Source organism: Notolepis coatsorum (genome assembly GCF_963971535.1).
Source record: "Notolepis coatsorum genome assembly, chromosome: 9".
NCBI lineage: Eukaryota > Metazoa > Chordata > Actinopteri > Aulopiformes > Paralepididae > Notolepis > Notolepis coatsorum.
Genome location: NC_140173.1, coordinates 152547367 through 152557366, shown reverse-complemented (window position 1 = coordinate 152557366; position 10000 = coordinate 152547367). Strand labels below are relative to the sequence as shown.

The following is a 10000-nucleotide window of genomic DNA, read 5'->3' as shown; positions in this document are numbered from 1 at the left end:
TCAGAGTGAGACTTCCTGTTTACCATCAGGGTGAGACTTCCTGTTTACCTGCTGATCATCAGGGTGAGACTTCCTGTTTACCTGCTGACCATCAGGGTGAGACTTCCTGTTTACCTGGTGACCATCAGAGTGAGACTTCCTGTTTACCTGCTGACCATCAGAGTGAGACTTCCTGTTTACCTGCTGACCATCAGAGTGAGACTTCCTGTTTACCTGCTGACCATCAGAGTGAGACTTCCTGTTTACCTGCTGACCATCAGAGTGAGACTTCCTGTTTACCATCAGAGTGAGACTTCCTGTTTACCTGCTGACCATCAGAGTGAGACTTCCTGTTTACCTGCTGACCATCAGAGTGAGACTTCCTGTTTACCTGCTGACCATCAGAGTGAGACTTCCTGTTTACCATCAGAGTGAGACTTCCTGTTTACCATCAGAGTGAGACTTCCTGTTTACCATCAGGGTGAGACTTCCTGTTTACCTGCTGACCATCAGAGTGAGACTTCCTGTTTACCTGCTGACCATCAGAGTGAGACTTCCTGTTTACCTGCTGATCATCAGAGTGAGACTTCCTGTTTACCTGCTGATCATCAGGGTGAGACTTCCTGTTTACCATCAGAGTGAGACTTCCTGTTTACCTGCTGACCATCAGAGTGAGACTTCCTGTTTACCTGCTGACCATCAGAGTGAGACTTCCTGTTTACCTGCTGATCATCAGGGTGAGACTTCCTGTTTACCTGCTGACCATCAGAGTGAGACTTCCTGTTTACCATCAGAGTGAGACTTCCTGTTTACCTGCTGATCATCATTTACATTTACATTTAGTCATTTAGCTGACGCTTTTATCCAAAGCGACTTACAAGTTCTGTGCGACAAGACAGCAAGAAGGGTATAACTCTATCAGCTGAGTAACAATGTTCATCAAAGTGTTGCGTGTTACAGTGTAGGTTAGTTTATTAGGACAAGTGCATGACATTAAGGTTAGTCGGGTTAGATTTTTTTTTTTTTTTTTTATCATTTCAGATAATGGTTGAAGAAGTGAGTCTTTAGTCGACGGCGAAAGATTGGACGGGATTCGGCTGTCCTAACTGGGATGGGTAGTTCATTCCACCATTGTGGGGCAAGGACTGAGAATAGGCGGCTTCTCTTTGATGACCCTCCGGGAGCTTGGATAGGAGTAGATCTGAGGCGGCCAGAAGACGCAGAGCGTAGGGGTCTTGAGGGTGTGTAGTTAGAGACCATTGACCGGAGGTAGGCGGGAGCGGTTCCCTTTGCCGCACGGTATGCTAGGTCGAGGGCCTTGAAGCGGATACGTGCAGCAATGGGGAGCCAGTGCAGGTCCCTAAGAAGTGGGGTGACATGGGCTGACTTCGGTAGGTTTGAGATCAGGCGGGCCGCTGCATTTTGAATGAGTTGAAGAGGCTTGGTGGCAGTGGCCGGGAGGCCAGCTAGCAGTGCGTTGCAGTAGTCGAGGCGGGAGATGACTGTTGATTGGACGAGGAGTTGGGTGGCTTCTTTTGTCAGGAAGGGGCGTATCCTTCTGACGTTGCTCAGGAGGAATCTGCAGGTTCTGGTTGTCGCTGCGATGTGAGCAGAGAAGTTCAACTGGTCGTCGAGGACAACACCAAGGTTCTTGGCGGTCGGCGACGCGGTCACAGCTGCATTCTCGACTGTGATGGAGAGGTCGGTCAGGGGGGAGGATTTGGCCGGCAGGTGGAGCAATTCTGTTTTGCTTAGGTTCAGTTTGAGGTGGTTGGTCGTCATCCAGGCGGAGATGTCGGACAGACAGGCCGAGATCCGCTCAGAGACGTGGATATCTGAGGGAGGGAAGGAGAGGAAGAGTTGAGTATCATCGGCATAACAATGATATGAGAAGCCATGAGATGTGATAATGTTACCCAGTGATTTAGTGTAGAGGGAGAAGAGAAGGGGTCCTAGGACCGAGCCCTGGGGGACACCCGTCCGGAGGGGGCGGGTGGCCGACAGAGTCCCTCTCCATGACACTTGGTAGGAGCGGTCATTGAGGTATGATGTCAGCCATGTCAGCGCAGATCCAGCCACTCCCATTCCTGCGAGGGCCGCGAGGAGGATCTGATGGTTGACTGTGTCGAAGGCTGCAGATAGATCTAGGAGAATCAGGACAGAGGAGAGGCCTTTCGCTTTTGCTAAGTGAAGTGCCTCTGTGACCGCAATGAGGGCCGTTTCTGTGGAGTGGCCAGTCCGGAAGCCAGACTGATTGGGGTCTAGGAGGTCATTCTGTAAGAGATAAGCAGTAAGTTGGTTGGATACAGCACGTTCAAGTGTTTTAGAAAGGAAGGAGAGAAGAGAGACAGGGCGATAGTTGGCTATGACGGTGGGGTTCAGGGTTGGTTTTTTTATGAGGGGCGTGACTCTGGCTTGTTTTAGGGAGGTGGGGACCACCCCCGAGTTGAGTGAGGAGTTGATGGTTGCAGTTAGGAATGGGAGGATGTCCGGTGCTATGGTCTGGAGGAGTGGGGAGGGTAGCTGGTCCAGCTGGCATGTAGTCGGACGGTTCGACGTTACCAGTGTCAGGGTCTCGGCTTCTGTAATGGGAGAGAAAGATGACAGAGTGAAGGATGAGGTTCTCGATTCAGCGTTTGGAATGGGTGGGGGTTGGGAGAAGGAGCTGCGGATGTTCTCCACTTCAGAGTGAGACTTCCTGTTTACCTGCTGACCATCAGAGTGAGACTTCCTGTTTACCTGCTGATCATCAGAGTGAGACTTCCTGTTTACCTGCTGACCATCAGAGTGAGACTTCCTGTTTACCTGCTGACCATCAGAGTGAGACTTCCTGTTTACCATCAGAGTGAGACTTCCTGCTGACCATCAGAGTGAGACTTCCTGTTTACCTGCTGATCATCAGAGTGAGACTTCCTGTTTACCTGCTGACCATCAGAGTGAGACTTCCTGTTTACCTGCTGATCATCAGAGTGAGACTTCCTGTTTACCTGCTGACCATCAGAGTGAGACTTCCTGTTTACCTGCTGACCATCAGAGTGAGACTTCCTGTTTACCATCAGGGTGAGACTTCCTGTTTACCTGCTGATCATCAGGGTGAGACTTCCTGTTTACCTGCTGACCATCAGGGTGAGACTTCCTGTTTACCTGCTGACCATCAGAGTGAGACTTCCTGTTTACCTGCTGACCATCAGAGTGAGACTTCCTGTTTACCTGCTGACCATCAGAGTGAGACTTCCTGTTTACCTGCTGACCATCAGAGTGAGACTTCCTGTTTACCATCAGAGTGAGACTTCCTGTTTACCTGCTGACCATCAGAGTGAGACTTCCTGTTTACCTGCTGATCATCAGAGTGAGACTTCCTGTTTACCTGCTGACCATCAGAGTGAGACTTCCTGTTTACCATCAGAGTGAGACTTCCTGTTTACCTGCTGATCATCAGAGTGAGACTTCCTGTTTACCTGCTGACCATCAGAGTGAGACTTCCTGTTTACCTGCTGATCATCAGAGTGAGACTTCCTGTTTACCTGCTGACCATCAGAGTGAGACTTCCTGTTTACCTGCTGACCATCAGAGTGAGACTTCCTTTTTACCTGCTGACCATCAGAGTGAGACTTCCTGTTTACCTGCTGACCATCAGAGTGAGACTTCCTGTTTACCTGCTGACCATCAGAGTGAGACTTCCTGTTTACCTGCTGACCATCAGAGTGAGACTTCCTGTTTACCTGCTGACCATCAGAGTGAGACTTCCTGCTGACCATCAGAGTGAGACTTCCTGTTTACCTGCTGATCATCAGAGTGAGACTTCCTGTTTACCTGCTGACCATCAGAGTGAGACTTCCTGTTTACCTGCTGATCATCAGAGTGAGACTTCCTGTTTACCTGCTGACCATCAGAGTGAGACTTCCTGTTTACCTGCTGACCATCAGAGTGAGACTTCCTGTTTACCATCAGGGTGAGACTTCCTGTTTACCTGCTGATCATCAGGGTGAGACTTCCTGTTTACCTGCTGACCATCAGGGTGAGACTTCCTGTTTACCTGCTGACCATCAGAGTGAGACTTCCTGTTTACCTGCTGACCATCAGAGTGAGACTTCCTGTTTACCTGCTGACCATCAGAGTGAGACTTCCTGTTTACCTGCTGACCATCAGAGTGAGACTTCCTGTTTACCTGCTGACCATCAGAGTGAGACTTCCTGTTTACCATCAGAGTGAGACTTCCTGTTTACCTGCTGACCATCAGAGTGAGACTTCCTGTTTACCTGCTGACCATCAGAGTGAGACTTCCTGTTTACCTGCTGACCATCAGAGTGAGACTTCCTGTTTACCATCAGAGTGAGACTTCCTGTTTACCATCAGAGTGAGACTTCCTGTTTACCATCAGGGTGATACTTCCTGTTTACCTGCTGACCATCAGAGTGAGACTTCCTGTTTACCTGCTGACCATCAGAGTGAGACTTCCTGTTTACCTGCTGATCATCAGAGTGAGACTTCCTGTTTACCTGCTGATCATCAGGGTGAGACTTCCTGTTTACCATCAGAGTGAGACTTCCTGTTTACCTGCTGACCATCAGAGTGAGACTTCCTGTTTACCTGCTGACCATCAGAGTGAGACTTCCTGTTTACCTGCTGATCATCAGGGTGAGACTTCCTGTTTACCTGCTGACCATCAGAGTGAGACTTCCTGTTTACCATCAGAGTGAGACTTCCTGTTTACCTGCTGATCATCAGAGTGAGACTTCCTGTTTACCTGCTGACCATCAGAGTGAGACTTCCTGTTTACCTGCTGATCATCAGAGTGAGACTTCCTGTTTACCTGCTGACCATCAGAGTGAGACTTCCTGTTTACCTGCTGACCATCAGAGTGAGACTTCCTGTTTACCATCAGAGTGAGACTTCCTGCTGACCATCAGAGTGAGACTTCCTGTTTACCTGCTGATCATCAGAGTGAGACTTCCTGTTTACCTGCTGACCATCAGAGTGAGACTTCCTGTTTACCTGCTGATCATCAGAGTGAGACTTCCTGTTTACCTGCTGACCATCAGAGTGAGACTTCCTGTTTACCTGCTGACCATCAGAGTGAGACTTCCTGTTTACCATCAGGGTGAGACTTCCTGTTTACCTGCTGATCATCAGGGTGAGACTTCCTGTTTACCTGCTGACCATCAGGGTGAGACTTCCTGTTTACCTGCTGACCATCAGAGTGAGACTTCCTGTTTACCTGCTGACCATCAGAGTGAGACTTCCTGTTTACCTGCTGACCATCAGAGTGAGACTTCCTGTTTACCTGCTGACCATCAGAGTGAGACTTCCTGTTTACCATCAGAGTGAGACTTCCTGTTTACCTGCTGACCATCAGAGTGAGACTTCCTGTTTACCTGCTGATCATCAGAGTGAGACTTCCTGTTTACCTGCTGACCATCAGAGTGAGACTTCCTGTTTACCTGCTGACCATCAGAGTGAGACTTCCTGTTTACCTGCTGACCATCAGAGTGAGACTTCCTGTTTACCTGCTGATCATCAGGGTGAGACTTCCTGTTTACCTGCTGACCATCAGAGTGAGACTTCCTGTTTACCTGCTGATCATCAGAGTGAGACTTCCTGTTTACCTGCTGACCATCAGAGTGAGACTTCCTGTTTACCTGCTGACCATCAGAGTGAGACTTCCTGTTTACCTGCTGACCATCAGAGTGAGACTTCCTGTTTACCTGCTGACCATCAGAGTGAGACTTCCTGTTTACCTGCTGACCATCAGAGTGAGACTTCCTGTTTACCATCAGAGTGAGACTTCCTGTTTACCATCAGAGTGAGACTTCCTGTTTACCATCAGAGTGAGACTTCCTGTTTACCATCAGAGTGAGACTTCCTGTTTACCATCAGAGTGAGACTTCCTGTTTACCATCAGAGTGAGACTTCCTGTTTACCATCAGAGTGAGACTTCCTGTTTACCTGCTGACCATCAGAGTGAGACTTCCTGTTTACCATCAGAGTGAGACTTCCTGTTTACCTGCTGACCATCAGAGTGAGACTTCCTGTTTACCATCAGAGTGAGACTTCCTGTTTACCTGCTGACCATCAGAGTGAGACTTCCTGTTTACCATCAGAGTGAGACTTCCTGTTTACCATCAGAGTGAGACTTCCTGTTTACCATCAGAGTGAGACTTCCTGTTTACCATCAGGGTGAGACTTCCTGTTTACCTGCTGACCATCAGAGTGAGACTTCCTGTTTACCTGCTGACCATCAGAGTGAGACTTCCTGTTTACCTGCTGACCATCAGAGTGAGACTTCCTGTTTACCTGCTGACCATCAGAGTGAGACTTCCTGTTTACCATCAGAGTGAGACTTCCTGTTTACCTGCTGACCATCAGAGTGAGACTTCCTGTTTACCTGCTGACCATCAGAGTGAGACTTCCTGTTTACCATCAGAGTGAGACTTCCTGTTTACCATCAGGGTGAGACTTCCTGTTTACCATCAGGGTGAGCCTTCCTGTTTACCTGCTGACCATCCGGGTGAGACTTCCTGTTTACCTGCTGACCATCAGAGTGAGACTTCCTGTTTACCTGCTGACCATCAGAGTGAGACTTCCTGTTTACCTGCTGACCATCAGAGTGAGACTTCCTGTTTACCATCAGAGTGAGACTTCCTGTTTACCTGCTGACCATCAGAGTGAGACTTCCTGTTTACCTGCTGATCATCAGGGTGAGACTTCCTGTTTACCTGCTGACCATCAGAGTGAGACTTCCTGTTTACCTGCTGACCATCAGAGTGAGACTTCCTGTTTACCATCAGAGTGAGACTTCCTGTTTACCTGCTGATCATCAGGGTGAGACTTCCTGTTTACCTGCTGACCATCAGAGTGAGACTTCCTGTTTACCTGCTGACCATCAGAGTGAGACTTCCTGTTTACCTGCTGACCATCAGAGTGAGACTTCCTGTTTACCTGCTGACCATCAGAGTGAGACTTCCTGTTTACCATCAGAGTGAGACTTCCTGTTTACCATCAGAGTGAGACTTCCTGTTTACCTGCTGACCATCAGAGTGAGACTTCCTGTTTACCATCAGAGTGAGACTTCCTGTTTACCATCAGAGTGAGACTTCCTGTTTACCATCAGGGTGAGACTTCCTGTTTACCTGCTGACCATCAGAGTGAGACTTCCTGTTTACCTGCTGACCATCAGAGTGAGACTTCCTGTTTACCTGCTGATCATCAGAGTGAGACTTCCTGTTTACCTGCTGATCATCAGGGTGAGACTTCCTGTTTACCATCAGAGTGAGACTTCCTGTTTACCTGCTGACCATCAGAGTGAGACTTCCTGTTTACCTGCTGACCATCAGAGTGAGACTTCCTGTTTACCTGCTGATCATCAGGGTGAGACTTCCTGTTTACCTGCTGACCATCAGAGTGAGACTTCCTGTTTACCATCAGAGTGAGACTTCCTGTTTACCTGCTGATCATCAGAGTGAGACTTCCTGTTTACCTGCTGACCATCAGAGTGAGACTTCCTGTTTACCTGCTGATCATCAGAGTGAGACTTCCTGTTTACCTGCTGACCATCAGAGTGAGACTTCCTGTTTACCTGCTGACCATCAGAGTGAGACTTCCTGTTTACCATCAGAGTGAGACTTCCTGCTGACCATCAGAGTGAGACTTCCTGTTTACCTGCTGATCATCAGAGTGAGACTTCCTGTTTACCTGCTGACCATCAGAGTGAGACTTCCTGTTTACCTGCTGATCATCAGAGTGAGACTTCCTGTTTACCTGCTGACCATCAGAGTGAGACTTCCTGTTTACCTGCTGACCATCAGAGTGAGACTTCCTGTTTACCATCAGGGTGAGACTTCCTGTTTACCTGCTGATCATCAGGGTGAGACTTCCTGTTTACCTGCTGACCATCAGGGTGAGACTTCCTGTTTACCTGCTGACCATCAGAGTGAGACTTCCTGTTTACCTGCTGACCATCAGAGTGAGACTTCCTGTTTACCTGCTGACCATCAGAGTGAGACTTCCTGTTTACCTGCTGACCATCAGAGTGAGACTTCCTGTTTACCATCAGAGTGAGACTTCCTGTTTACCTGCTGACCATCAGAGTGAGACTTCCTGTTTACCTGCTGATCATCAGAGTGAGACTTCCTGTTTACCTGCTGACCATCAGAGTGAGACTTCCTGTTTACCTGCTGACCATCAGAGTGAGACTTCCTGTTTACCTGCTGACCATCAGAGTGAGACTTCCTGTTTACCTGCTGATCATCAGGGTGAGACTTCCTGTTTACCTGCTGACCATCAGAGTGAGACTTCCTGTTTACCTGCTGATCATCAGAGTGAGACTTCCTGTTTACCTGCTGACCATCAGAGTGAGACTTCCTGTTTACCTGCTGACCATCAGAGTGAGACTTCCTGTTTACCTGCTGACCATCAGAGTGAGACTTCCTGTTTACCTGCTGACCATCAGAGTGAGACTTCCTGTTTACCATCAGAGTGAGACTTCCTGTTTACCATCAGAGTGAGACTTCCTGTTTACCATCAGAGTGAGACTTCCTGTTTACCATCAGAGTGAGACTTCCTGTTTACCATCAGAGTGAGACTTCCTGTTTACCATCAGAGTGAGACTTCCTGTTTACCATCAGAGTGAGACTTCCTGTTTACCATCAGAGTGAGACTTCCTGTTTACCTGCTGACCATCAGAGTGAGACTTCCTGTTTACCATCAGAGTGAGACTTCCTGTTTACCTGCTGACCATCAGAGTGAGACTTCCTGTTTACCATCAGAGTGAGACTTTCTGTTTACCTGCTGACCATCAGAGTGAGACTTCCTGTTTACCATCAGAGTGAGACTTCCTGTTTACCATCAGAGTGAGACTTCCTGTTTACCATCAGAGTGAGACTTCCTGTTTACCATCAGGGTGAGACTTCCTGTTTACCTGCTGACCATCAGAGTGAGACTTCCTGTTTACCTGCTGACCATCAGAGTGAGACTTCCTGTTTACCTGCTGACCATCAGAGTGAGACTTCCTGTTTACCTGCTGACCATCAGAGTGAGACTTCCTGTTTACCATCAGAGTGAGACTTCCTGTTTACCTGCTGACCATCAGAGTGAGACTTCCTGTTTACCTGCTGACCATCAGAGTGAGACTTCCTGTTTACCATCAGAGTGAGACTTCCTGTTTACCATCAGGGTGAGACTTCCTGTTTACCATCAGGGTGAGCCTTCCTGTTTACCTGCTGACCATCCGGGTGAGACTTCCTGTTTACCTGCTGACCATCAGAGTGAGACTTCCTGTTTACCTGCTGACCATCAGAGTGAGACTTCCTGTTTACCTGCTGACCATCAGAGTGAGACTTCCTGTTTACCATCAGAGTGAGACTTCCTGTTTACCTGCTGACCATCAGAGTGAGACTTCCTGTTTACCTGCTGATCATCAGGGTGAGACTTCCTGTTTACCTGCTGACCATCAGAGTGAGACTTCCTGTTTACCTGCTGACCATCAGAGTGAGACTTCCTGTTTACCATCAGAGTGAGACTTCCTGTTTACCTGCTGATCATCAGGGTGAGACTTCCTGTTTACCTGCTGACCATCAGAGTGAGACTTCCTGTTTACCTGCTGACCATCAGAGTGAGACTTCCTGTTTACCTGCTGACCATCAGAGTGAGACTTCCTGTTTACCTGCTGACCATCAGAGTGAGACTTCCTGTTTACCATCAGAGTGAGACTTCCTGTTTACCATCAGAGTGAGACTTCCTGTTTACCTGCTGACCATCAGAGTGAGACTTCCTGTTTACCATCAGAGTGAGACTTCCTGTTTACCATCAGAGTGAGACTTCCTGTTTACCATCAGAGTGAGACTTCCTGTTTACCTGCTGACCATCAGAGTGAGACTTCCTGTTTACCATCAGAGTGAGACTTCCTGTTTACCATCAGAGTGAGACTTCCTGTTTACCATCAGAGTGAGACTTCCTGTTTACCATCAGAGTGAGACTTCCTGTTTACCATCAGAGTGAGACTTCCTGTTTACCATCAGAGTGA

General features: G+C 48.4%; 1 protein-coding gene across 1 annotated transcript in view; it reads left to right on the top strand.

Annotated features, from left to right (window-relative positions):
* Window positions 1-10000, top strand: part of LOC311234834 (PDZ domain-containing protein 7-like) — a gene marked incomplete at both ends in the record, with an annotated part of 85908 nt that overhangs the window by 18364 nt on the left and 57544 nt on the right. The window lies entirely within an intron of this gene.